The sequence below is a fragment of the Scyliorhinus canicula genome, chromosome 20 (assembly GCF_902713615.1).
Source record: "Scyliorhinus canicula chromosome 20, sScyCan1.1, whole genome shotgun sequence".
In the NCBI taxonomy this organism is placed as follows: domain Eukaryota; kingdom Metazoa; phylum Chordata; class Chondrichthyes; order Carcharhiniformes; family Scyliorhinidae; genus Scyliorhinus; species Scyliorhinus canicula.
Window position 1 is genome coordinate 19,935,847 of NC_052165.1, and position 6,000 is coordinate 19,941,846.

At 47.9% G+C, this 6,000-nt stretch overlaps 1 protein-coding gene across 1 annotated transcript in view; it reads right to left on the reverse strand.

The window, feature by feature from the left end:
• The window catches only part of LOC119955195, a 162,944-nt gene extending 161,450 nt beyond the window's left edge, over positions 1 to 1,494 (reverse strand). The window contains exon 1 of the mRNA XM_038781183.1: positions 1,320 to 1,494. The gene's annotated coding sequence lies outside the window, so the exon portion shown is untranslated. The remainder of the gene's footprint in view (positions 1 to 1,319) is intronic.
• Positions 1,495 to 6,000: the final 4,506 nt, after the last annotated feature.

The following is a 6,000-nucleotide window of genomic DNA, read 5'->3' on the forward strand; positions in this document are numbered from 1 at the left end:
CAGCTTGTTGGTTACTGCCCCACTGGACTCAACTGTGGCTACTGAGCTTGGTTGGTTCTGCCTCCTTTATACAGCCTCAACCAGTTTAGTCTGCCTAGAGGGTTTAGTTTCCAAATCTCAGGTTCAGTTCTTTAGAGACTAGGACAGCCGGTTTCTTTTCTCGGTTTCCTTTTCTGGTTTTCCCTTTCAGTTTCTGTTTTCAGTTTCCATATTCTGCCTAAAAAAAATCAAAAATTCTGAAAGTGCAGGTTCCATCACAGCAGGCGGTGGAATTGAGATACAGACGAGCCGTAGAATCCCTACAGTGCATAAAGAGGCCATTCAGCCCTTTGAGGCTGCACTGACCCTCCGAAAGAGCACCCTACCTAGGTCCACTTCCCTGTCCTATTTATCCAACCCTGTGCTTTAATCATGGCCAACCTACCTAATCTGCACATCTTTGGACTGTGGGCGGAAGCTAGAGCACCCGGAGGAAACCCATGCAGACACAAGGCAAGCTCCACACAAACAGTGACCCAGGCAGGAATCGAACCTTGGTCCCTGGCACTATGAGGTAGCAGTCCCTAACCACTGTGCCATCTTTCTGCCCTGCTATGGTGTCCTTGAATGGTGGAACATGGCCCTAAATGGTCTATGCCAGTTTCTTTGACGTTGAAACAATGGTTTCAACAACAATGAAACAAACGTGGTTGACTTGTAATTTTGAGCCAATTTCAAGTTACAAAGTTGATAGAATATCACACAGCCAAAGGAGTAAAGGATGATAGATAAGTCAGAGAAAGCAATGATCTGAATATTTTATACCTGGGCTGAACCTTCCCACACTGTGTCTATTTCAGGACATCAACAAATAAGATGGACATTTGAGTGCTACAGGCACTAAGTGGATGTGAGTGTTGAACAAAGACTATATATACTTTGCATGGTGGAAAGGGGGAGTCATAGAGTTGATTTCATAAAGCATAGAAAAAGTTAACCCCACAACATTGAATTACACTGCAATATACTTCTGGAATATACATTCAAACTAGTGGAAGGTAACTTCTGAAACAATATCATGGAATTTTCCTTCAAAGAGATAGAACAGTGGAGGAAAATACTCTGAAAACACCTGCATGATACAAATTAGGCGTGTTGGCTGGGAGAGGGGGTGGGTGGCGGTGGGGGCTAGCATCCTCTGGATGGCTGAATTAAGATGGGCCGAATAACTATACTCGCCTGTGCTTATCTCATGAAAAAGTTACTTGCCAGCTCTAGGTTAGGTTTAAGGTGGAAGGGTAAGGTAAGCTGCTCGCTGGTCCATGCCTTCAGCCTCTTACCTCGCAACTGAGAATGGTCCACCCCTATGTTCCCTCCATCTTGCATCATGAAAGTCCTTCATCATCGCATTAACCTGGAACGGCCAATTGAGGGAAGTTAGCGGTCAGGTCGCACCCTGATGGTCACAATGGGAATTTGCTGCCTTTCGCGGTTGGATTCTCCACCTTTATAGAAAAGACAACATTCAGAAGCTCCCAGCAACCGCGGGACCTGGTCTTGCGATTGGTGCATCGTCTCAATGAAGCGTCAGAGAGAAAGGTGTTGTTTGCCGTTACTATGACTCCCAAATAATCCGCTCTGAAACTCGCCTATTTAACCGCCATCCTTTGTTCCACTCAACTACTGAGCTGGGTCTCAGTATCTCCCAAGCATCAGGCGTGCTGTAACACCCCGTTTGTTAAATTACCCGCACATTCCTGCTCCCTTGTTGTTCCCAGAACGTTTAAGTGAAGGAAAGAAAAAAACATCTGCAGTGAGTGTTCTGACAGCTGGGCGACAGTCTGGGGAGTAAGTTGGCACATTCTCCACGTGTCTGCGTGGGTTTGCTTTTCTCCCACAAAAATGTGCAGGTTAGGTGGATTGACCACCCTAAATTGTTCCTTAGTGTCCAAAAGTAGGGTGGGTTACCAGGATAGGACATGGGAGTGGGCCTGGGTAGGGTGCTCTCTGGGAAGGTTGGTGCAGACTCGATGGGCCGAATGGCCTCCTTCTGCACTGTAAAGTCTATGATTCTAAAGGTTATTTTGGACCTAATTTTAAAGTAGCAATCTGAAAGTGACATCTTGAACGATCCAATGGTTTATAAACCCTGGGTGCGATTCTCCGGAAAGATTTCCAAGTGTGGTAGAGATTGGGAACTACTGCGGGCTTCCCGGTGTGCGGCCCAGCGAGGCCGGCAATGCTATTCAACATTAATTGGCCCAATTAATGAGGTTTCACGTGCTTAACACTGCTAATAAAGACTCGCCAACCGATTTGCCGGGACTGCGCTCGCCAGCCCCCCGCTAACAAGGTCAAGCAGCACATAAACAGCACAGCCAACCCCACTCAGCTCGTATCCATGGCACTGAGAAGACCGGCCCCAAGATTTGGAGATGTGGACCTGGGGAGGCTCCTAAATGCAGTTGAGGCTGGGAGAGATGTCCTGTTCCCGCGAGGGTCCTGGAGGGTGAGCCACAGGGCAGCCAGTGCCACTTGAGATGAAGTGGCAGCGGCCATCAGCTCAGGCAGTGACCAGGAGGTCCGGCACCTCGTGCCGCAAGAGGGCCAATGACCTACACCAGGCCGCACGCGTGTGTTGACACACACACCCCCCCGACACCTTCCTACTCCCATGCAAACAGCTCCCCAATCTGCTATTAGCCCCTCCCACACTCCCTAAGCCCCCTCCAACCCTCCCTTCACCCCTCCCTTCACTCACTCCCTCACCACTGGGAACCACACATGCGGCATAACAATGCCCTCTCTGTGTATCCGCAGAAGAAGCTGCCCCAGCATTGTTGAGAGAGAGCCCAGACTAGTGATGGGGTGCCAGACATAAGAATCATCGCGCGATTCAAGGAACGGGCCCTGGAGGTGACGAGTGTGACCACGGACAGAGTGGTCACCAATGCAGAGGTCGGCGCATGCTGCAGAGGTGAGGATCCACCGGACCCCACCCAGAGGACCTGCCTAACATGAGTTGTTATTGCCCTACAGACTGACCCATCCCTCCCACTGACCACATGTCCATTCTCCTGCAGGACCTCCTGCCGACACCGTCGGCCCATCTGGGGTTGTCCCACTCCTGCCTCCCAGGAGAACAGCTTGGAGGAGAGCTCCGAGGATGCAACGATCATTGCGTCACAGCTGTCACCCCCACCCCCCCACCAGCGCAGAGTCATGTACCTCGGTGGACGACGTTAGTCGTCAGGCTTCTGTGGCACAATCTGGTCAGCACCACACTGTTGCTGATATACATCAGGTGAAGGTAGGAACCCCCAAGCGAGACAGCAGTTGGAAGGCTGCTAGATCCCAGGATGCAGCTGGGTCCCAGTCAGATGCTGAGCTCCTGGAACAAGTTTACCTGGAGCTGATGCAGATGTTAGAGTTTGGCCAGTACATTCAGAGGGGGATGTCAGCAACACTCTGGCAGGTCCATAGCCAATTGGAGGAGTCCTAGAGGCTACTTGTTTTTGAAAACTCACCACTCTTCTTAGAATTCCCCCTATACCAAAAGGCCGACATTCTAAATGGTGAACAGGAATTCTCACTCCCTGACTCCGATGCAGGCTTCAGTGGGTGCCATTCAGGTCAAACTATATTTTCAAGTTATCCCCCAGCATAACCCATACCTTGATCGAAGATTTTATCTACTTACCACTTAGTAGCATCGATGTCTTGGGTCCCGCATTGCTAAGTAAGTAACGTAGACTTTAGGAAAAAAACACTTTTTCAGGTTAAGTAAGTTATTTTATTATTATATTTTTTCTTTTAAAAGCTGCAAACACTTTCTTTACAGAAAGATCTTGCTTCTGGATCCTGCTGGTTGGTTGAAGGGACCTTCAGGCCCACCTTGACACTCAATCTTCTTTAAATTCTGGTCTTCTTGGGATGTATTCGCTGGTTAGCTCTGTTGCTATGTCTTGTCGATCCATGTACTGAGCTATAAGAGCTAACTCTGCTAGCTATCTCTAAGCTGACTCTGACTCCGGTTTAAATTCTAGTCTTCCTTAGATGTATAGCTGTTTAAACTCGGCTGCTTGCCTTGTCTTTCCCATGACCGAGCTCTCTCTCTCTCTCTCTCTCTGAGTTCTTCTCCCCTTCTCTCCTGTTGCTGTTGCTGTTGCTGTTGCTCTTCTGCTTCTGCTCCCTGGGTTTATATTCTCTTTCTAACAATTATTAAGTTTCGAGAGCCTTATTGTAAATTAACTTATTTCCCTTTGATTGTTAAAAAGTATCTTTGATGTAAACATTCTAATACAACTAAATCTTCAATTTGGGCATAAAGTCACCTCCCAGATCTGATTACAAAATGCTTTGGTTTCAATAGGTGTTACTTTTATTTCTGTGATTTCGAATCGTTTAATTTTCCAATTGTCCCCAGCTCTTAACTTTGCCTTTGGTTTTGACTTTAAATTATGTTTCTTGTAGACAGGTCGTCTCCAATTTGCTTTTAATTGACTTGATGTTAGTAGAATTTTACACTTAGAATTAACACCAAATTCGACTGAGCATCATCCATCCTTTCCAGCTGTTTACTAAGAGAGTTCATTTCAATTAAGGTGTGAAACTTTGCTTTTAGCTGTATGCTAAAATTTAACTTGGTTATGACTTGAAAGACCTGCCTGATTTAAACATTCGTCACTTAATTCAATTGAAACTCTCATCCATGCTTTTCCAGATGCTTCCTGAGATAGTTACTTTCAATGAAGGTGTGAGCCATTGTTTTAGCTTACCACAAGGGTCCTGTATGTTTGATAAACCTGCTTGTGAGAAAGAATCTGCATTTTATAATCCTGCTCTTTGCAGCTGCTATTAACCTTTTGTGGGATCTTTCCCTGTATCCTCTCAAACCAGATATTGCCAGACTTCCATGTTTCAAATTACACATTTTTCTGTATTTTCAATTACATACTGGTGCAGGGGATGTCGCCGGAAATGAGTGGCACAGAGACCACCGCTGCTAGGGTAGCAACCTGTGGTGGTATGATTAGCATAGCTGCCTGCCATTGGTGCAGAATACCGGTTTACCATTGGCCCTGGTCGGTCATGTGTCTCTCGACCGGTTGGTTGAAACCAGTCATGTGACGGCTCCCCGATTGGTCGAGAGGCTGAATTAACCCCGCCTCCAGGGCGGGGTAGAAATGCCCAGTGCTCCCGGTGGTCGTCCTTCTACTGTAATCGACCGCAGGGCTTAACATCTAGTATATTAAAGCCATACTTTTGTTCAGCAACTCGTCTCGCGTTCAATTGATGGTACATCAATTTAATATACTAGAAATTTGAAGATGGAGCTCCGGTTCATAGAATTTACAGTGCAGAAGGAGGCCATTCGGCCCATCGAGTCTGCATCGGCTCCTGGAAAGAGCACCCTACCCAAGGTTAACACCTCCACCCTATCCCCATAACCCAGTAACCCCACCCAACACTAAGGGCAATTTTGGACACTAAGGGCAATTTATCATGGCCAATCCACCTAACCTGCACATCTTTGGACTGTGGGAGGAAACCGGAGCACCCGGAGGAAACCCACGCACACACGGGGAGGATGTGCAGACTCCGCACAGACAGTGACCCAAGCCGGAATCAAACCTGGGACCCTGGAGCTGTGAAGCGATTGTGCTAACCACAATGCTACCGTGCTGCCCAACTGCCTCCGCATCAGCCCGCAAACTACGAACGCATCGGCAATCTTCAAGCATTGGCTGCCGTGTTTCGATAGCTATCTGGCGACCGCAAGCAGCCCCCCCACCTTGGCACAGAAACTTCATATTCTCCATTCCAGCGAGGGCATGGCAGCCTACGTGATGATAGAGGAAGAAAAGGAATATGACGTGGCCATGGATATGCTAAAAGGACAATTTCTTAAGCCGGTAAACCGAGTGTACGCCCGACATCTGATGGCTACCAGACAACAGCTCCCCGGTGAGTCCTTAGATGATTTTTACCGGGCCCTCGCTGTCCTGGGGAGGAATTGCG